General features: G+C 38.9%; 1 protein-coding gene and 1 pseudogene across 1 annotated transcript in view; both read right to left on the bottom strand.

Moving 5' to 3' along the window:
* Window positions 1-23670, bottom strand: part of TSHR (thyroid stimulating hormone receptor) — a 176925-nt gene that overhangs the window by 89621 nt on the left and 63634 nt on the right. The window lies entirely within an intron of this gene.
* On the bottom strand, window positions 3612-4454 carry LOC102122360 (nicotinamide/nicotinic acid mononucleotide adenylyltransferase 1 pseudogene; annotated as a pseudogene).

Raw genomic sequence — 23670 nt, 5'->3', positions numbered from 1 at the left:
ACCACCACAACCAGCTAATTTTTGTATTGTTAGTAGAGATGGGGTTTCGCCATTTTGGCCAGGTTGGTCTCAAACTCCTGACCTCAGGTGATCCCCCAGCCTCAGCCTCCCAAAGTTTTGGGATTATAGGCATGAGCCACTGCACCTGGCCTCCTCCACCAAATTTATAACTTTGTTGCTTACTTTGTATCTTTTCATATTGTGTATGTATTTTAACAACTTGTTGTAGCCATAGTAATCATTGACCATTTTAGCTTTTAATCTTCAAACCAGACAACTGAACGTTTATATACCACCATTACAGTAATGGAGTATTCTAAATTTGATAATAAATTTACTTCTACCACTGAGATTATACTTTCATTTTTTTTCATGCTAGTAATTATTTTCCTAATACATCCGGTTGAAGCACTCTCTCTAGCATTTCTTATATGGTTGGTCTAGCAGTGATGGATTCCCTCAGCTCTATCTTGCCTAGAAACACTATTTGTTCTTCATTTCTGAAGTATAAATTTGCTGGGTATAGTATTCTAGGTAGACATTCCCCCCCTCCCCCCACCCCACCTCACCTCACCTCTTTAAGCACTTTGAATTTATTATTTGGTTCTCTCTTGGCCTACACGGTTTTTGCTGAGAAATATGCTGATAGTCTAGTGGGGATTCCCTTGTATGTAACTTGATTCTCTTCTCTCACTGCTTTTGGAATTCTGTCTTTAACTTTTGAGGATTTGATTATAATGTGTTTTGGAGAGAACCTCTTTGGGTTGAATCTGTTTGGGGTCCTTTGTGCTTCACAGAGCTGGATGTACATATCTGTCCAAAGACTTGGGAAGTTTTCAACTATTTTTTTTAAGTAACCTTTCTGTGTCTCTCTTCATCTTTTGTCCTATGGAAATCCCATAATGCAAATATTTGTTTGCTTAGTTGGTATCCCAGAAGTCCAACTGGCTTTGGTTGTTTTTTTCATTCTTTCTTCTTTTTGATCTCTGACTAGGTTATTTGAAAAGACCTGCCTTTAAGTTCACAAATTTTTGTCTTCTGCTTAATTTAGTCTGCTGTTGAAGCTCTGAATTGTATTTCTTCATTTTGTTAAATTTTTCAGTTCCAAAATTTCTGTTTCATTCTTTTTATTTTTATTATTTTTGTTTTTTTTGACAGTGCCACAAAGGCTCTCCATTTATCTGAATGAAGATGCCAATAAAGGACTTTTACTGTGGGTTTGTTTGCTGCATTCAAATTACACAATGTAAGGGGTAAAGTGTACAACACATAAAACCCCCAGCATCAAACAAACAAGCAAAACAAAACACCGGCACTACACATTTCCTCTAAATTCACAGTACAACAGCCAGTTATGGAAATGATGTGGTAGGGAATAAACAATGGCATATTTTCTTCACATCAGTCATTAATATTTATTCCCCTATGAAGTTCATTGTTCTAATTTCCATCATTCAAAGGGGAAGTTCTATCCTTGAGGACACCCAAAAGTATGCTATTACATGGCAGCATCGGCAGCATCCTCAGCACTGGAAGAAAAAGCCACACAGCTCGTTCTCTGCACAAAGTTGCTGCTCCATAAATAATATAACAATAGAATCATTTCACCATTATCACGTCTCCTGCAAGGGTCACCACATGCCTTGTCCAATGAGGTCCTGAGGTCCTGAGGTCAGTAGAGTCATAGCTGAGCAGAGCATGGGCATTTCTAAGTAGGAAGGCATGACAGTATGAGAGAAGTTTCCAGCATTGCAACCTTTTGCAGTTCACACAACACTTCAGATAAACTAGGTATAGTTACCCAGAAGAAATAGAGTTCAATTCTTATAGCTGCTTCTTGCTCAATCACTACTTTTCAGGGCTGCTTCAATTCTTAAACTCCAAGAAGCTACGGAGGAGAAAAATGACTCTCATCTGTAGGATTTGAGATTCCAACCTTTCATTCACTTGGCAGATGGATCCTGAAAGCTGCTAGGTGTCAGGCTTTGCACCCTCCCTGTTTTTGAGAATTGGTCCAAAGGCTTTAGTAAGAGTAAGTTGGGAGCTTAAGCACATATATTTGCTTAACTTTATTTAACATTTTTCTTTTTTAAACCATAGATTCAGATCTGACTATACAATTGCACATATCTGAGTATTTTTTTTTCTTCTGGAGTTACAAAGCCTTCATCCGGGGTGGTGTAGGAATGAAAGAAATTGCAAAAAGGCAAATTATTATATTTTCATTAGAAATTTAACTTTAGTCCTGTTTCTATCATAGGACAATTTTCACAAACACCAAAATGATTCTACAAAAAGCTATTTCTGGTCTTTCTGCTTCAGCAAGTGGTAAAACTTCCACAAAATTTTAATCAGTAGAAAACCATGTAACAAGCATGTGTTTTTAACATGAAGCTATGACTAATTATTCGAGAATATTACTTTCAGTTAAACTTCATGCAAAAGAACAAGAAGAAAAAAATATGAGAAAACAGACCCTTTTTCTGCTTAAATTCACAAATGGCAGAATCATAGTTGGCTGGAACAGAAACAGCAGGGCCCTTCAGAAACTTCAGAGTTTTAAAAAATGAGTTCTCACTATTTTGCCTGGGCTGGTGTCAAACTCCTGGGCTCAAGCGATCCTTCTGCTCCAGCCTCTCAAGTAGATGGGACTACACAGCATGTGCCGCTGTAACCCACTTAGATCTTCTGATTAAGCTATCAATAAAGGCTAAGAGCACTCAGTCATAAAATCCTTGAATAGACTTCTCATTCTCAGTGTTTCTCTCAATTCAAGGTAGCATGATGTCAACCCTGAAGTTGTTCCTGAAGATAAAGAGAGGGCAGATGACCAAGGCTAGAGCATGACCCATAACACGGCAAAGTGAATGTGTATAAAGTATAAGGCAGCAGCTGTCTACCTCTGGTGGGCATCAGAAATACTTGCGTACCTTTCTAAACATATGAGGGCTTGGACTTTACTCCCTGCTTCCAAAGATGAAGCTCCAGGCAGATAGGTCTTGCCAAACTTTAGTCAGCAATTGTGATGTGTGCCACAGAGAACTAACTATTGGTACAATGTTTCTGCCAGTCGTATGCACAACCTTTATTTTGCAAAACTGGAGATGATTTATCAATGGTGCATTTTACAAGATCACCACTGTAAGAATTCCTTTCTTTGTCTACCCTAGCTGCAGATTATTCACAACAGGCATGCATAAATGTCAATTCTCTTTATAACCTAAGTTAGAATTTTAAATGAGCTTTTACTTTTCACACTTTGCTTCTTTTATGTGGTAGAGCTAGACTGTACTTTTTGACTTCTTGATTGTAGCTAGTTTCACTGAAAATTCTTCTGGTTTTTGTGTGCTGCTAATCTCTTGTTTTAAAGATAAAGAGAATTGTACACTTTTTTTTTTTTTCAGAAAAAGACCATATGGAAAACATTCATCTTAGCAACTTCTGATAAAAAGCAAAAAAGAAAAAACCCTGATTTTAACTTACCACTGATTTTTACTAAACTTTTAATCTTTAGTTTATGCAACAGAACCACAATTTCTTTTCCCAGTTATTAACACCCAGATTGTTTCAAACCCTAAAAGGAAAGTGCAAAACATCATGCTGTAGAATTTCTATGCCTTAGCTTCTGCAGTGTTTCTCTGTAAAGGGGCCAGGATGACCCCAACATTCCTGTCTTCACTCTCGGAGCTGTACAAATTATGCTTTTTGATGTATTCTTGGACAAGATCTAGTACAGTAATGGAGGCTCTGGCCCTTTCTAAGGGCTCTCCGGATTTTTGTGGATGAGGTATCATTAGTGATCCATTCATTCACCACATGAATGTTGCTCCAGTGTTTCCGTAGCACATCAGCTTCATAGATGAATTTCTGAGCAGCATTTCCAGCTTGAGTAATGCATGAGCCCATAGTCTGCCATGAGTTGGGTGATGTCTTCACTCTTCCAGAAATTGGGAACACCAAAGGACTCCAGTAAATCTGCCCCACATAGCAGCTTAACCTTTGGTGTACCTTTTGTTTTTGGCTCTAGGGATTTCTTTTGACTAGAATTTTGTCTTTGTTCAGCTCATGGAATTCCTCTTCTGTCCAGGCCTTTCTAGTGTAGGTGAGTTCTGCCGGTGATCAAAGTTACTAGCCTCCAGTTTATCTTGATTGTGTCTTAGCATCTTGACAGTCTCTGTCCACTCCTTCTGAAGACTTTTCCATGTGTCAACTTCCAATGATTTGGAATTCTTGGTGGCAAGTTCTGCCATGATGACCTGCTGATGGGCAGGAATGAGTCCCTTCTTCTTGTATGCATCATCAACGGGACAGATTATGCCTTTGACAACTCTATATCTTCCTGTTCAATTCATGCAGTCCTTGGCCAGTTCAAACAACCTGAGGTGCATCTTGGTGACAGGACTGAAGGAGCCACAAGCAAGAAGAACCACTTCAGTCTTCTCTGAATTTTCCATGGTAAGAACTTGAATTTGTTGATCTAAATGGAAAACTGCGATACCTCCCTTGTTGTTTTTACAAAGGAAATTCTTTGAACCTGAAGTGCCTTGCAAGGTAGGCGATTGGAACCATTTCGACTAGTGTGTCAACAGTCTTCTCTAAGGTGAGCTAGAAAAATGGTTTCATATCCAAATTGTAACTCTTTTCCATGCTTCTGCATTTGACACCTTCCCTCAAGGCATGTCCAGATGCAGTTTTCCTCAAAGACCCTCTTGGCCTCGCTGGGAAAAATCTCAGAAAGGCTGTGGTAGGAGCAGTTGAAAGAGAAACTGCCCCCATCCATGGATGTCTCAGGCTGCTCAAGTGGAAGTTTGTTTGGTTCTTTTTAATGATATCTATCTCTTTGTTCAATTTCTTATACAGATCATAAATTATTTTCCCAATGTATTTGAAATGTCTGTGTTCTTTTGTATCTCTCTGAGTTTCCTTAAGATTCACAAATTTCTATTGCTTTGTGTTAAGTAACTGGAGAATCACTGTGCTCATTTGGTAGCGTCATGTTCCTTGTGTCCCTCTGTTGATATCTGCGCATCTCGTGGAAGAGTTGCCTCTTCCTATTTTATACAGTAGCTTCCAGAGGGAAAGACTTTCACCTGAGGATGTATCCTAGGGAGTCACTTGGGTAGAGTGCACTGGCTTCGGTTCTGGGTGAGGACAGTAGCGTAGTCTGTCTGAAGTTTCTGTAGTCAATGTCAGTGATGCCTACAAGTGTCTCTGTGACCTAGGCTGCTAGAGTTTGTGTGGCTAGTTTGCTGGTTCTGGTGCTGCTTCCCTGTGGGCAAAGTGCCAGGCTGGTTCATGCAAGGGAGCATGGGATAGATCCACTGGCTCTGTGGTTACTCTCCTGGGGGCAGGTTGCTAAGCTAGTTTGCAGGGATCAAAGGCATAATACCTACTTTTAAAATCTGAAACAAGACATCCTAATGGTGTTCTAGAGTACCAAAGTGTAAATAAATAAGAAACAACATAGATTTGCCCTGAAAATATATTTAGTTCTTCAAGTTAAAGCCTCATGTTTTTTCCTAAATCTTAAATAATAATTCCTAGACAATACATAATATTTTTTTTACCATGCCTCAAATTATTGTTCAATTAAAAATACGTTTTTCCATAAACTTCTTTATCAAAATATAAACAAAGATACTCAGTCAGAGCCTAGGGTCACTCTGTCTCCTATGTGTGTAGTTCCTTCAAATGTATGACTGTAGGTTCACAAACTGGATTATGATTTCATGCCAAGAGTAGGATGGTAGCATGGAAGAAACCCATGTTCTTCTAAGCATAATGCTATGTATGTCACCAACAGGCCAGCTTTCCTTCTCCCCTTCCCCCGATGCAAAAGGGTGAACAGATTTATAAGAACTAGGGTTTATGCAGGTCATCAAGGGATACCCAAACCTTAGAGATTTCCTGATTATTTTATTAATTGAGGCAGCCAGTCAGAGCATGCTAGTTCCCATTATACCTCAACTTTTACAGAGAGATCTAAAGTCTTATCATGTTGTGATTTTATATGTAAAAGGCATTAAAACATGGTATATGCCCTGGCAAACCCCCATCATAATGAAAAAATGTCATGACCAAAAAGGAATATTTGCTCCATGTGTGCTATATTCAGAATGAATTTCCTACTGACAATCTTGTTGATTAAAATAAAAATAAAGACACATAGACATTTTCTCCTGACAATCCTCTCAATTAAAAAAATAATAAAAATGAAACCACATGATTTTCCAGTTTGAATGAAAAAGACTAAGTGGATGAGAAATGCATCTGTATCTGGGAGATCATACTCAATTCCATTCAGCATTATCAAAAACACTCTTCAGTGAAGTCTATCTGATTTAGAAAAGTTTGTTTCACAAAATGAAATACTATTGGTAAGAGAATTTAATTAGCATTTATTTCCCTGCCTGATTTTTAAAAGGTGCTTGTATTTGTCTTAATTCATTGAAAGAGAGAGAAAAGGATTAATACTCAAATATTTCATCCCATATAATAATTCAAGTAGAATTTACCTTAAAATTCAAGGCCAAACTTCAGATTTTTAAAGAAAATCTATTTTGATGTGATAACCTGGAGCTCAATCCTTGAGGTAAAAAATGGATTTCACCAAAAGCAATACAATTTTTGCTTGAAATTCAGTGAAGGATCAGTTTTCTGTGGTCTTTTAGCCAAGAGACAAGGGGAAAAAAATGAACTCGGTTCATTTCTTAAATTCTGATTTAGTGTCAGAGAGCAGGCAATTGAAAGTTCTTTGTGAAAGTGATTTCTTTGTTTTCCCTAAGAGCTCTTGAATGTTCATACTGGAACACTGGTGACCTTGTTTATACCAACGTTGTATCAGTCACCATCAACTGTCTTCTGTGCTACAATAAATATGCTCCAGTACTTGTAGGTCCAAAGTTTCTAGGGCCTATCAACACAATTTCTTAAACATCAAGAGCCTGGTAGTTATGGCAAAAGAGGCTTTGTGCAGAACTCTCACTGAACCCAGCACAATTCCTAGCACATCCATCCCATACTGTAGTTCAAAGTGCAGTGTTAAGTAATTACAGAATATAAATTATTTTGAGGCAGTTCTAGTGAATTATTTTTAGAGTGCTGAGGTTTAGAAATTCCAGACATTGTTGTACAGTCTCAACAAACTATGTAATAGACAACTGGCAAGGATGCAGAATCCATGGGTATATATTTTTTTAAGAAAGGTCAAGTTATTCTTTCCTCCTCTTTTCTTTAGAAAAAATGTCATTGCTTTGATTAACTGATAGGTTACCAGGTAGTCTGAAGAACAGTTTCCAAGAATGGCCCACATTCCTTTCTACCACATAGTACAGAAAATTTTTATTTCTATAAAGTAAGCATAAAGATTTAGGCTGATTTGAGTTTTTTTCTCGTTAACACATTTTAAAACTGAAAATCAAGTCACATATATTTTTACTTATTTTCTCTCCATCATAAATAAACTGCTCAGGGTGCAGATACAGAACTGTAACAATCCAAATCAGGATAGCTCTCTTTTTGCTCCCCTTCCACATCTCCCTCTTTTCTCCCTTTCTCCCTTTGCTATCATGCTATATGATCTGAACTCCTAGGGTATGAAATATAGATGAGAAACTAATATATATAACCCTCAAAAGTAAATCATAGAACAGTTTTATAACACTGAGTTAAATAAGATGAAGAAGGGAAAATATGTCCTTATAATTAAAAAAAAACCCTGACGATACCTGTGGCTGAAATAAGGAATACCTTCTCAAAGATTTGGAACTAAGATTTACATGGGAAAAGGGAGTGAAATAACTCTGGGGAAATCACGATGGCCTTTATTATGGTTTTTCATTCCTTCAAAGTTTACAAAATGATTCATATTTTCTATTTCTTCATGTGTCAGTTTTGGTAAATTGTTTTTTATAGGAATTTATCCATTTTATTAAAAATTTCAAATTTAGAGACATAAAGTTAATATCTTTAAATAATATAATTTTAAAATATCTATAGACTCTGTGATAATAGACTCCTTTTTAATTTATGATTCTTCATTTACTTGATCAACCTTACCAATGGTTTATCAATTTTATTAGTCTTTTCAAATAATCCATTTGGCGGTTCCAAGATGGCCAAATAGGAACAGCTCCAGTCTATAGCTCCCAGTGTGAGCAACACAGAAGACGGTGATTTCTGCATTTCCAACTGAGGTACCGGGTTCATTTCACTGGGGCTTGTCAGACAGTGGGTGCAGGACGGTGGGTGCAGCCCACTGAGCATGAACCGAAGCAGGGTGAGGCATCAACTCACCCGGGAAGCTCAAGGGGTCAGGGAATTCCCTTTCCTAGCCAAGGGAAGCTGTGACGGACAGCACTTGGAAAACTGGGTCACTCCCACGCTAATACTGTGCTTTTCCAATGGTCTTAGCAAAGAGGACACCAGGAGATTATATCCTGCATCTGGCTCGGAGGGTCCCATGCCAATGGAACGTTGCTCATTGCTAGCACAGCAGTCTGAGATTGAACTGCAAGGCAGTAGCCAGGCTGGGGGAGGGGCATCTGCCATTGCTGAGGCTTGAGTAGGTAAACAAAGCAGCAGGGAAGCTCGAACTGGGTGGAGCCCACCACAGCTCAAGGAGGCCTACCTGCCTCTGTAGACTCTACCTCTGGGGGCAGGGCATAGCTGAACAAAAGGCAGCAGAAACCTCTGTAGACTTAAATGTCCTTGTCTGACAGCTTTGAAGAGAGTAGTGGTTCTCCCAGCACGTAGTTTGAGATCCGAGAACAGACAGACTGCCTCCTTAAGTGGGTCCCTGATCCCCAAGTAGCCTAACTGGAAGGCACCCCCAGTAGGGGCAGACTGACACCTCACACGGCCAGGTAACCCTCTGAGATGAAGCTCCCAGAGGAATGATCAGGCAGCCACATTTGCTGTTCAGCAATATTCGCTGTTCTGCTGCCTCCTCTGCTGATACCCAGGCAAACAGGGTCTGGAGTGGACCTAAAGCAAACTCCAACAGACCTGCAGCTGAGGGTCCTGACTATTAGAAGGAAAACTAACCAACAGAAAGGACATCCACACCAAAACCCCATCTGTACGTCGCCACCATCAAAGACCAAAGGTAGATAAAAGACAAAGATGGGGAAAAAACAGAGCAGAAAAGCTGAAAATTCTAAAAATCAGAGTGCCTCTCCCCCTCCAAAGGAATGCAACTCCTTGCCAGCAATGGAACAAACCTGGATGGAGAATGACTTTGATGAGTTGAGAGAAGAAGACTTCAGACGATCAAACTTCTCCAAGCTAAAGGAGGAAGTTTGAACCCCTTGCATAAATGACCTGATGGAGCTGAAAACCATGGCACGAGAAGTACGTGACGAATGCACAAGCTTCAGTAGCCATTTAGATCAACTGGAAGAAAGGTATCAGTGATTGAAGATCAAATGAATGAAATGAAGCGAGAAGTTTAGAGAAAAAAGAGTAAAAAGAAATGAACAAAGCCTCCAAGAAATATGGGACTATGTGAAAAGACCAAATATACGTCTGATTGGTGAACCTGAAAGTGACAGGGAGAATGGAACCACGTTGGAAAACACCCTGCAGGATATTATCCAGGAGAACTTCCCCAACCTAGCAAGGCAGGCCAACAATCAAATTCAGGAAATACAGAGAGCAACACAAAGATACTCCTCAAGAAGAGCAACTCCAAGACACATAATTGTCAGATTCACCAAAGTTGAAATGAAGGAAAAAATGTTTAGGGCAGCCAGAGAGAAAGGTCGGGTTACCCACAAAGGGAAGCCCATTAGACTAACAGTGGATCTCTTGGCAGAAACTCTACAAGCCAGAAAAGAGTGGGGGCCAATATTCAACATTCTTAAAGAAAAGAATTTTCAACCCGGAATTTTATATCCAGCCAAACTAAGCTTCATAAGTGAAGGAGAAATAAAATCCTTTACAGACAAGCAAATGCTGAGAGATTTTGTCACCACAAGTCCTGCCCTGCAACAGTTCCTGAAGGAAGCACTAAACATGGAAAGGAACAACTGATACCAGACACTGCAAAAACATGCCAGATTGTAAAGACCATTGATGCTAGGAAGAAACTGCATCAACTAATGAGTGAAATAACCAGCTAATATCAAAATGACAGGATTAAATTCACACATAGCAATAATAACCTTAAATGTAAATGGGCTGAATGCTCCAATTAAAAGACACAGACTGGCAAATTGGATAAAGAGTCAAGACCCATCAGTGTGCTGTATTCAGGAGACCCATCTCATGTGCAGAGACACACATAGGCTCAAAATAAAGGGATGGAGGAAGATCTACCAAGCAAATGGAAAAAAAAAGAAGGCAGGGGTTGCAATCCTAGTCTCTGTTAAAACAGACTTTAAACCAACAAAGATCAGAAGAGACAAAGAAGGCCATTACGTAATGGTAAAGGGATCAATTCAACAAGAAGAGCTAACTATCCTAAATATATATGCACCCAATACAGGAGCACCCAGATTCATAAAGCAAGTCCTTAGAGACTTACAAAGAGACTTAGACTCCCACACAATAATAATGAGAGTCTTTAACACCCCACTGTCAACATTAGACAGATCAATGACACAGAAAGTTAAAAAAGACATCCAGGAATTGAACTTCTCTCTGCACCAAGCAGAACTAATAGACTTCTGCAGAACTCTCCATCCCAAATCAACAGAATATACATTCTTCTCAGCACCACATTGCACTTACTCCAAAACTGACCACATAGTTGGAAGTAAAGCACTCTTCAGCAAATGTAAAAGAACAGAAAGTATAACAAACTGTCTCTCAGACCACAGTGCAATCAAACTAGAACTCAGGATTAAGAAACTCACTCAAAACCACTCAACTACATGGAAACTGAACAACCTGCTCCTGAATGACTATTGGGTACATAACAAAATGAAGGCAGAAATAAAGATGTTGTTTGAAACCAATGAGAACAAAGACACAACGTACCAGAATCTCTGGGACACATTTAAAGCAGTGTGTAGAGGGAAATTTATAGCACTAAATGCCCACAAGAGAAAGCAGGAAATATCTAAAATTGACACCCTAACATCACAATTAGAAGAACTAGAGAAGCAAGAGCAAACACATTCAAAGCCAGCAGAAGGCAAGAAATAACTAAGATCAGAGCAGAACTGAAGGAGATAGAGACACAAAAAATCCTTCAAAAAATCAATGAATCCAGGAGCTGGTTTTTTGAAAAGATCAACAAAATTGATAGACTGCTGGCAAGATGAATAAAGAAGAAAAGAGAGAAGAATCAAATAGACTCAATAAAAAATGATAAAAGGGATATTACCACCGATCCCACAGAAATACAAACTATCATCAGAGAATACTGTAAACACCTCCATGCAAATAAGCTAGAAAATCTAGAGAAATGGATAAATTCCTGGACACATACACCCTCCCAAGACTAAACCAGGAAGAAGTTGAATCCCTGAACAGACCAATAATAGGCTCTGAAATTGAGATAATAATTAATAGTCTACCAACCAAAAAAAGTCTGGGACCAGACGGATTCAATCAAATTCTACCAGAGGTACAAGGAGGCGCTGGTACCATTCCTTCTGAAACTATTCCAATCAATAGATAAAGAGGGAATCCTCCCTAACTCATTTTATGAGGCCAGCATCATCCTGATACCAAGGCCTGGCAGAGACACAACAAAAAAAGAGAATTTTAGACCAATATCCCTGATGAACATTGATGCAAAAATCCTCAATAAAATACTGGCAAACCGAATCCAGTAGCACATCAAAAAAACTTATCCACCATGATCAAGTCGGCTTCATCCCTGGGATGCAAGGCTGGTTCATCATACACAAATCAATCAATGTAATCCATCATATAAACAGAACCAAAGAGAAAACCCACATGATTATCTCAATAGATGCAGAAAAGACCTTTGACAAAATTCAACAGCCCTTCGTGCTAAAAACTCTCAATAAATTCGGTATTGATGGAATGTATCTCAAAATAATAGAGCTATTTATGATAAACCCACAGCCAATATCATACTGAATGGGCAAAAACTGGAAGCATTCCCTTTGAAAACTGGCACAAGACAGAGATGCCCTCTCTCACCACTCCTATTCAACATAGTATTGGAAGTTCTGGCCAGGGCAATCAGGCAGGAGAAAGAAATAAAGGGTATTCAGTTAGGAAAAGAGGAAGTCAAATTGTCCCTGTTTGCAGATGACATGATTGTCTATTTAGAAAACCCCATCGTCTCAGCCCCAAATCTCCTCAAGCTGATAAGCAACTTCAGCAAAGTCTCAGGATACAAAATCAATGTGCAAAAATCACAAGCATTCCTGTACACCAATAACAGACAAACAGAGAGCCAAATCATGCGTGAACTCCCATTCATGATTGCTTCAAAGGGAATAAAATACCTAGGAATCCAACTTACAGGGGATGTGAAGGACCTCTTCAAGGAGAACTACAAACCACAACTCAACGAAATAAAAGAGGACACAAACAAATGGAAGAACATTCTATGCTCATGGATAGGAAGAATCAATATCATGAAAATGGCCATACTGCCCAAGGTAATTTATAGATTCAATGCCATCTCCATTAAGCTACCAATGACTTTCTTCAAGACTTGGAAGAAACTACTTTAAAGTTCACATGGAACCAGAAAAGAGCCCTCATTGCCAAGACAATCCTAAGCCAAAAGAACAAAGGTGGAGGCATCACACTACCTGACTTCAAACTATACTACAAAGCTACAGTAACCAAAAGAGCATGGTACTGATACCAAAACAGAGATACAGATCAATGGAACTCAACACAGCCCTCAGAAATAATACCACACATCTACAACCATCTGATCTTTGACAAACCTGACAAAAACAAGAAATGGGGAAAGGATTCCATATTTAATAAATGGTGCTGGGAAAACTGGCTAGCCATATGTAGAAAGCTGAAACTGAACCCCTTCCTTATACCTTATACAAAAATTAATTCAAGATGTATTAGAGACTTAAATGTTAGACCTAAAACCACAAAAACCCTAGAGGAAAACCTAGGCAATACCATTCAGGACAGTCATGGGCAAGGACTTCATGTCTAAAACACCAAAAGCAATGGCAACAAAAGCCAAAATTGACAAATGGGATCTAATTAAACTAAAGAGCTTCTGCACAGCAAAAGAAACTACCATCAGAATGAACAGAGAACCTACAGAATGGGAGAAAATTTTTGCAATCTAATCATCTGACAAAGGGCTAATATCCAGAATCTACTAAGAACTCAAACAAATTTACAAGAAAAAAACAAACAACCCCATCAAATAGTGGGCAAAGGATATGAACAGACACTTCTCAAAAGAAGACATTTATGCAGCCAACAGACATATGAAAAAATGCTCATCATCACTGGCCATCAGAAAAGTGCAAATCAAAACCACAATGAGATACCATCTCACACCAGTTAGAATGGCGATCATTAACAAGTCGGGAACAACAGGTGCTGGAGAGGATGTGGAGAAATAGGAATGCTTCTACACTGTTGGTGGGACTGTAAACTAGTTCAACCATTGGAAGACAGTGTGGCGATTCCTCAAGGATCTAGAACTAGAAATACCATTTAACCCAGCCATCCCATTACTGGGTATATACCCAAAGGATTATAAATCATGCTGCTATAAAGACACATGCACGTGTATGTTTCTTGCAGCACTATTCACAATAGCAAAGACTTGAAACCAACCCAAATGCCCATCAATGATAGACTGGATTAAGAAAATGTGGCACATATACACCATGGAATACTATGCAGCCATAAAAAAGGATGAGTTCTTGTCCTTTGTAGGGAGATGGATGCAGCTGGAAACTATCACTCTCAGCAAAGTATTGCAAGGACAAAAAACCAAACACCGCATGTTCTCACTCATAGGTGGGAATTGAACAATGAGAACACTTGGGCACAGGAAGGGGAACATCACACACTGGGGCCTGTCATGGGGTGGGGGGAGCGGGGAGGGATAGCATTAGGTGATATACCTAATGTAGATGATGAGTTAATGGGTGCAGCACACCAATATGGCACATGTATACATATGTAACAAACCTGCACATTGTGCACGTGTATCCTAGAACTTAAAGTATAATAATAATAAAAAAACCAAATAATCCATTTTTGGTTAAAAAAATTTTAGTTATTAAAAATTATAAAATGTCTGATAATTAATATTCTGAATCTCCTGTGCATTCATTTCTTTAACTGGTGTTTCTCTCAATTTTTTATTACATCATCTTCTCTTCTCATTTATCTGTTACTTTTTATTGTGTGCAAGATGTTGTATACAAAAAGTGTTGAAATCATTTGAAGCTAAAATTATATTTAAAATTATATTTCCTGGCTGGGAGGATTTCCATTTGCTCATGGCCGTTAGGGGCACTAGCAATCTTATATTACTATAGTCCAATTAGAGGAGCTAAGATGGTTGAATGCTAGACTTCTGTCCCAAGTCTTTTTTCCCACTACCTCTTACTACTAGATGGAGCCCTATGGGATCCCAACTCAATGTAGGGGATTTATCAAAGATCCCTTTTTCATAGATTTTTTTTCTTACTGCCTAGCCCTATAGCTCTGCCAAACCTCTGCTCAACTATTCCTTTGATTACCTCCTCCAGAATCACATTCCTAGGATTTACCTCTCTGACTTCCCCTTTTCTCCCCTTTATTTCATAATTCTTTACTATTTTGTGATTTAAAAGATTTTTTAATCCTACTTTGTTAATTTTTCTTACCAGGAGTGGTTTATCTGATATAAACCAGCATTCCTGGAAGGATAAGTTCATTATACTTTGTTTTTAATATTTGCCATTGGTCTGTGATTTCTAAGGTCAATTTTTCAGAGTATGAAAGGCTTATGATCTACTTGAGTTCCTCTAGTAATTTCTTTGTTACTTTGTAAGACGTAACTTTATGTAATATTGCAAGGTCTCTCTTCCTTTAAACAGTTTAATTTCCCACTCTGAATGATGTTTTTAGAATATGTCCAGTTACATCTTCTTGCTTTTCTTTTTGGCTACAGCATTTTGGTTAGTTATGTGCTTAATCTTAGATCAGCCTTAGTCTCAGATCAGCCTTAAACAATATATTTTAAAAATGAGAAGATCGGCACTTAAATTTCCTCACATTTTCATTTCCCTCTTGCTCCTGATTTTTGTTAGTTATATTATTTTTATAAAGGGATAACTTATTATATTTCTACTCTGTTCTGTACACCCTACTTTCCTGAAGTCATTTTAACCTTACTTTTAAATGTAAAATGACTTAATGCTCATTGCTCATCATTTATATCTTGGTTGACCTAGTTGGCTAACAGCTTTTTAAAAGCTCAAGTAGATTTTTTCTCCTACATTTTGCACATTTGAAAAAGTTATTGCACAGATGGACAGAATAAACAAGCCTGGTGTGTCTGGGTATATAATTTGGGGGTCACACTTTATTTCCCTGAGAACTTGATGATTTCATTATTCCTAGCACTGAATGTAGATAAATTTGAAGCTAGCTTAATTCTTTTGCTTTTCAGATAAGATATTTATGCCCTTACCTTTTTAAGGTACTCTTGGGTTCCCTATTTTTCTTTGAAGTTCCTTAACTTTACTAGATTATGCATGGAAATTAATGAATATTTATATCTGCTGGAATATTGTGTGTCCTTTAATTCTATAGATTCAAATCTTTTATTTTAGGAGGCTTTTTGATATAACTTTGGATATTTTTGTTCTCCATTTGTTCTGTTCTTGTCTTTAAAAACAAGAATGTTGAATGTTTTACATATAATTTCTAATAAAAATCCAATGTCTTGTACCTGTTCAATTTCTTCTGTGCTCTAGATCTACAAGTTTTTCCTACTCTAGTCTTTATTCTTTTCTATTTCATTTTGCTCCGCTTTCTCAAGATGTCATGATTGTCTTGACTTATAATTTCAACATGGGCAACGTTGCTTTTCCCATCAAAGCCTTTCTTTCTTTCTTTCTTTCTTTTTCTTTTTTGAGATGGAGTTTCACTCTTGTTGCCCAGGCTGGAGTGCAGTGGCACGATCTCAGCTCACTGCAACCTCCGCCTCCTGGGTTCAAGTGATTCTTTTGCCTCATCCTCCTGAGTAGCTGGGATTACGGTAGCTGGGATTATGCCACCACACTTGGCTAATTTTTGTATTTTTTTAGTAGAGACGGGGTTTCACCATGTTAGCCAGGCTGGTCTCGAACTCCTGATTTCAGGTGATCCACCTGCCTCAGCCTCCCAAAATGCTGGGATTACAGGTGTGAGCCACCGTGCCCGACCCAAAGCCTTTATTTCTTTGATGCTTTTATTTTGCTCTTTTACTTCTATCCCAAGATCTATGAAATAATTTGTTTGAAAAATTTTTATTGCCTTACCTTTTTTTTTTTTTTTTTAAACTTGAGACTTTATATATTAGCTTTGGAGTCCTAATTCAGAAAGGTCACCTTATTCATTAAGTTTCATGAACTCACAGATAACTTCAGTCACAAGTTTTATCTGCTCTAGGGCAATAAAAATATTTTTGGTGGTTGTCCTTTTTATGATTTTTATTTATTCTTTTGCTTTTCTTCTTTATGTAAATAGAGTAATTTCTGCATAAATCCTATGCTGATTACTTTTCGATAATGAGGGGATTTTTCTCTGGAGGTGACAGAATAATGCATGAAAATATGGAAGGGGCAGAGAGGTGCTGTGTGATAGTAGAAAGACTTTTTTTAGTTCATAGCAAGGTCTCAAATAATATGAGGATGTCTATGTTTGCATGCGTGTGCATGCACACACACAAGTATGTCGATTGTGTGGTTTAGTTGTAATCTTTCTTTACTCATCCATCCATCATACAAATATTTATTGTGCACCTCCTTTGTGCCAGGTACCGCTCTAGGTTTGAAGAATATAGCAACAGATAAATCAGAAAAAAAGTTTCTGCGTCCGTGGAGTTTACATTCAATGGGGGCTAAAAATTGACAGCTTCAAGCTGCTTATCATTCAGTTCCTCATCTGGTCTTCCAAACAGATAGTTTCTTGCAGAGTTAGCTTGTCTGCATGTGTCTTCATTTGTCATCACATTCCCTGCATTGGAGGGGTTTCTTGTGGGGTTTCAGGAGCTCCCTAAGGTCATCCATCTCATTCTATCATGTCTTACCCCTTGATGTGTATCGCCTACTTCAAAGACCTCTGTACTGTCATCCTTTGAGCTCCAGTAACCATCTTCTGTCAGTTTCTTGCCTCTCTCTCTGGTCCAGATTCACTATACTTGCCAGCCTTTCTTCATATATATTACAGTTGAAGTTAATGAAGAGTTTCTAATCATTACAAATGGGAGTGTGTATTGCTAAATTTCCTTGTTGCTTTTGGCTTTTTTCCAGAAAGCAGTTTAGGGATCAAAATGTCTTTAGTATCCTGAAACTAAATATTTCATCCTTTCACTTTCAAAGTGAGGGAACTCAAGCCTAGGAGGTTCAGTGATTTGTTGAACGTCTCACGTATAATCTTTAATAAAAATTTCATCCTAGAACCGAAGTTTCTGGGCTCCCAGTTTAATGTATTGTCTATTATATTTTATTTTTATGTGAAAGATACATCAATATCAAGGAAACAAATCAATATTATAGATTTAGTCATAGAAACAGCTTCAGATTTGTCCAAAGCCAACTTCCCATCTCTTCTCATGTTAAAAAAAAAAAAAACATAACTACGTATTTATACTGATTTATCCATTGGAATAATTAGAGTTCAAGTCTACCTTTGAATTGCAAGCTTAGTTATACATAATTTTAAAAAATAAACATATTGAAACCCTTTTTGGAGATTTGCAACAATTTTAAAAAACTTGCAGTTGAGCTATATGGCCTGGAAATGTTTTTAAAAATTAAGAAAAAACTAGGTAGATACTAGTCTATTTTATCCTTTATTATGATGAAATACATACAAATCTATTATAAAAAGTTAAAATTTATCAAAACTTTCAAACGCAAATACAGACTGCACATGTGCCATTCACAGTCTAGAGAAATGTGAGCAAACATAAAGTATTAAATCATTACTGCATACAATTAACTGTAGTACATACTGTACTGCAAAAATTTCATAGCCACCTCCTATTGCTATTGTGCTAAGCTCAGGCGCTGCAAGTATCTGCTTAAAATTTCATGTCACTAATTATCTCTGTATAAGCCGTTTGTGTCTCCAGTAAATTCCATATTACAGTAAAAAGTGACCTGTCACGGTTCTCACATATTTTTCGTTGTATTTAGTACAACACTCTAAACCTTGAATAACACCATGGAATCTATACAAAGTCCCATTAGTGTTGCCGAAAGTGCTCCAAGAAGCGAGAAAAATCATGACAAGAAAAAGTTTAACTGCTTAATATTTACCACAGATTGAGGTCTGCAGCTGGGATTGCCTGCCATTTCAAGATGAATGAATCTAGTGTAAGGTGCATTGTTAAAAAAGAAAGAAAATTCATGAGGCTGTCACTACAGCTACACCAGCAGGCATAAAAACTTATACTTTTTGCAAAATACCTTTTCATCTCATATTGAAAATGGAGCTTTTCATCTCATATTCAAAATGGAGCTTTTATGTGGGTGCAGAATTGCTATAAGAAGGCACAACTGGCTAGGTGCAGTGGCCCAAGCCTGTAATCCCAGCACTTGGGAGGCTGAGGCGGGCGGATCACAAGGTCAGGAGATCGAGACCATCCTGGCCAAAATGGTGAAACCCTGTCTCTACTAAAATACAAAAAATTAGCCAGGCATGGTGGCGTGCACCTGTAGTCCCAGCTACTCCGGAGGCTGAGGCAGAAAAATCACTTGACCTGGAAGGTGGAGGTTGCAGTGAGCCAAGATCGCGCTACTGCACTCCAGCCTGGTGACAGAGCAAGACTCCATCTCAAAAAACAAACAAAAACAAACAAACAAACAAAAAAAAACAAAGAAAGGCATGCCTAAAGACTCTATTATTATTTGAAGAAAATCAAGTCATATAACAAAGCAAAAGGAAGGTAAAGGAACTAAAGCTGGAGAATTTAATGCCAGCAAAAGATGGTGTGATAGTTTTAGAAAGATGTTTGGTTTTAAAAATTTGATGATAACAGGAGAATCAGCTTTTGCCAACCAAGAGGCAGCAGATGAGTTCCCAGGCACCATTAAGAAAATCACTGAGAAGAATATCTGCCTAAATAGATTTTAATTCTTTTAAATTTTGGGGGTTACATAGTAGGTGTACTAAATAGGTTTTTAATGCAAATAAAGGTACCCTATTCTGAAAAAAAAAATGCCATGAAGGACATTTATTAGTAAGAAAAAGAAGTGAGCACCAGGATTTAAGGCAGGAAGAGATGGGCTACCGCTACTGTTTTGTGCAAATGCAGTTCAGTTTATGATAAGGACTGCCCTTATCTATAAAGCAGCTAACCCCTGAGCCTTGAAGGGAAAAGTTAAACACTACCTTGCCAATCTTTTGGCTTTACAAGAAGGACTGTGCAATGAGAACCCTTTTTCTGGATTGATTCCATTTATGCTTTGTCCCTCAACTCAGGAGTTACCTTGCCAGTAAGGGACTGCCATTTAAGGTTCTTTTGATATTGAACAATGCCCCTGGCCACCCAGAACTCCATGAGTTCAACACTGAAGGTGCTGAAGTGGTCTACTTGCCCCCAAACAAATTTATCTTTGGCTGTGTCTCCACCTAAATTTATCTTGAATTCCCATGTGCTGTGGGAGGAACTCAGTGGGAGGTAATTGAATCATGGGGGCAGGTCTTTCCCCTTATCTCAAACCAGTAGGCTTGAGACCCCCAAAGGGCTGATATTTAGTTTTATCTGTCGGAAGACAGATAAAGACTGATGTCTCAGATCAAGCAGTCAGGCAGGAAGAGTTTTCCTTTCCATTTGTAGCCTATTCAGGTCAATCGGCTTTACTCAGTATCTTAGTCCACTGGGTTGCTGTAACAGAACATGTTAAACTGCATAATTGACGGACGACAGAAATGTATTTCTCACCTTCTGGAAACTGGGAAGCCTAAGATCAAGGCACCAAGAGATCGCCACATGCACACAGCAAATTGAGTGTCTGGTGGGGACTTGCTCTTTGGTGCCTTCTAGCTGTGTCCTTAGGTGGCAGAAGGTGCACATAGACTTCTTGGGCTCTTTTCTAAGGGCAGTGATCTCCTTAATAACCTCATTAATGAGGGCTCCACCCTCATGACCCAATCACCTCCCAAACGTCCCACATCTTTTTTTTTTTTTTTCTCTTTTGAGATGGAGTCTTGCTCTGTTGCCCAGGCTGGAGTGAAGTGGTGCAATCTTGGCTCCCTGCAACCTCTGCCTCCAGGGTTCAAGTGATTCTTGTGCCCCAGCCTCCCGAGTAGCTGGGACTACAGGTGTGCACCACCATGCCCAGCTAATTTTTGTATTTTTAGTAAAGATGGGGTTTCACCATGTTGGCCAGGATGGTCTCGATCTCCTGACCTCGTAATCTGCCTGCCTCAGCCTCCCAAGTGCTGGTATTACAAGCCTGAGCCACCGTGCCTGGCCCCAAATGCCCCACATCTTAATACCCTCATATTAAGGGTTAGTTTCAATATATGAATTTTGGGGAGAGGAGGACACAAACGTTCAAATCACAGCACTCAGTCTGCTGATGCAAATGTTAATTTCATCGAAGACACCTCCTCAACCACATCCAGAAAACTCTTTGACCAAATATCTGGAAACCCTGTGGCACACAACACAAGTTGACACATACAATTATCATGCCCACAGTAATTACTGTAATTTTTGTTTTGTTTTGTTTTTATTTTTGTTTTTGAGACAGAGTCTCACTCTGTCGCCCAGGCTGGAGTGCAGTGGTGTGATCTAGGCTCACTGCAAGCTCCGCCTCCTGGTTTTACGCCATTCTCCTGCCTCAGTCTCCTGAGTAGCTGGGACTACAGGCACCTGCCACCACGCCTGGCTAATTTTTTTTTTTTTTTTTTTTTTTTTTTGGTATTTTTAGTGGAGATGGGGTTTCACCGTGTTAGCCAGGATGGTTTTGATCTCCTGACCTCGTGATCCGCCTGCCTCGGCCTCCCAAAGTACTGGGATTACAGGCTTGAGCCACCACGCCTGGCCAATTACTGTAATTTTTAAGCCTACTTTCAGGTCCATGCTACTTTCAATGCCATGTGTCAGCTATTGAGTAATGTCAGTTGTTGATAACTGAGATTGTAAACTCAGAAAAGAACAAAGGTAGGTCAGCACTGAAAGTGCAGCCACATATTTACTGATGCTGTTACCTATAACATTTATTTTTTATCGTGACTCAGATCATACATTTTACATATTTAAAAGTGTGCTGAGTGGTTTCAATAAGCTGTAAGAACTATAATAAAACGAAAGAATTAGAATTGATCCAAAACATTTTAAATTTATACATTTCTTTCCAGAGTGGTAAAACAATAAATGTAATTAAACAATGTCCATTGAATATAAGGGAGAATCAGGGTCTCAGTATCTAACAACAAACCTACCATGCAACATAATTTCCTTAGGGGCAAAAGAACAAGATTTACATCACCTTACTCTCCTTCTTTCCCTGCTTACTGTCCACTCTTCTCTTTCTTACGCCTTTCCTTTCTCCCTTTCCCTAATACAAGCAGTAGATTTGGGGAAAACAAATATGGAACAAACCCAGAATCATTTTCCCCCTTATCCTAGTGAAGAAGACAAGCAGGTAAAACATCTAACCAGTGTAAGATGGTGGGATGAGTTTTCAGTGCAATAGTAATTAATTAGGGTGATAGTAGACTTTACAGGGAAGGAAACACTTAAGCGGAACCTCAGTGGTTGCTCAGGGACTCATCAGCCACAGGGAACATTCTAGAGCAGTGGTTTCCAACCTTTTTGGTACCAGGGACCAGTTTCATGGAAGACAATTTTTCCACAGACTGGCGGGGTTGAGGCGATGGTTCTGGGATCATTCAAGCATGTTACATTTATTGTGCATGTTATTTCTATTATTATTACATGGTAACATATAATGAAATAATTATGCAACTCACCATAATGTGGAGTCAGTGGGAGCTCCGAGCTTGCTTTCCTGCAACTAGATGGTCCCATCTGTGGGTGATGGGAGACAGTGACACCTGAAGTGTGTTGCTTAAGTCCACTCTACTCTGTAGTCTCATTTTGGTTGCTGTCACTGCAGAAAACCCTGCTTCACAAAGATAGGATGTTGGAAATGGAAGCAGGCTTTTCAGCGCTTTTGTGGCAATTTCAGGATATTCTGCCTTGACTTCAATCCAGAACATATGGAGATTTGAAATTGTCTGAAACATACTTTTAAGGATACCAGATGCAGCTGTACAATTGAAGTACATCAACTCACTTGCCACTATAAAGCTTGCCACCAGATACAGCTTACTTGTCACATGCCACTCACTTTCAGGGTTTTGATATGAGTCTGCAAGCAATTGATTTATTATGGTTTCTGTGCAGTCAAGCCTCTCTGCCAGTGTTAACTTGTATTTGAAGCTGCTCCTGAGTGCTAGCATGACTGCCTCAGTTCCACCTCAGATCATCAGGCATTAGATTTTCATAAGGAACACGCAATCTAGATCCCTCACATGTGCAGTTCACAATAGGCTTCACTTTCCTATGATAATCTAATGCCACTGCTGATCTGACAGGAGGCAGAGCTCAGGTGGCAACGTGAGCAATGGGGAGCAGCTGTAAATACAGATGAAGCTTCACTCGCTCACCTGCCACTCACTTCCTCTGTGTGGCCCGGTTTCTAACAGACCACGGACAGGTACTGGTTCATGGCCCCAGGGTTGGGGACCCTTGTTCTAAAGTGAATTGCTAATTCCTCACAGTCTTTTAGAGCATTTTGGCTATTTCTAGCACCTGACACATAGTAGCTGCTCATTCAGTCACTTATCCGTTCAACAATGTTTATTAAATATCTTTCATGTGCCTAAGTGTAACACACACAGAGACACATATGTTTAATAAATACATGTTATTTTGTTTTACACTGTTGGTGGGAGTGTAAATTAGTTCAATCATTGTGGAAGACAGTGTGGCAATTCCTCAAGGATCTAGAACTAGAAATACCATTTGACCCAGCCATCCCATTACTGGGTATATACCCAAAGGATTATAAATCATTCTACTATAAAGACACATGCACATGTATGTTTATTGTGGCACTGTTCACAATAGCAAAGACTTGGAACCAACCCAAATGCCCATCAATGATACACTAAATAAAGAAAATGTGGCACATATACACTATGAAATACTATACAGCCATAAAAAAGGATGAGTTCTTGTCCTTTGCAGGGACATGGATGAAGCTGGAAACCATCATTCTCAGCAAACTAACACCAGAACAGAAAACCAAACACTGCATGTTCTCGCTTTTAAGTGGGAGTTGAACAATGAGAACACATGGACACAGGGAGGGGAATATCTCACACACCTGGGCCTGTCAGGGGTTGGGGGCTAGGGGAGGGATAGTATTAGGAGAAATACCTAATGTAGATGATGGCTTGATGGGTGCAGCAAACAGCCATGGCACATGTATACCTATGTAACAAGCCTCCACATTCTGCACATGTACCTTA

This window comes from Macaca fascicularis, chromosome 7 (assembly GCF_037993035.2).
Source record: "Macaca fascicularis isolate 582-1 chromosome 7, T2T-MFA8v1.1".
Lineage (NCBI taxonomy): Eukaryota > Metazoa > Chordata > Mammalia > Primates > Cercopithecidae > Macaca > Macaca fascicularis.
This window is presented reverse-complemented; position numbering and strand designations above follow the sequence as displayed.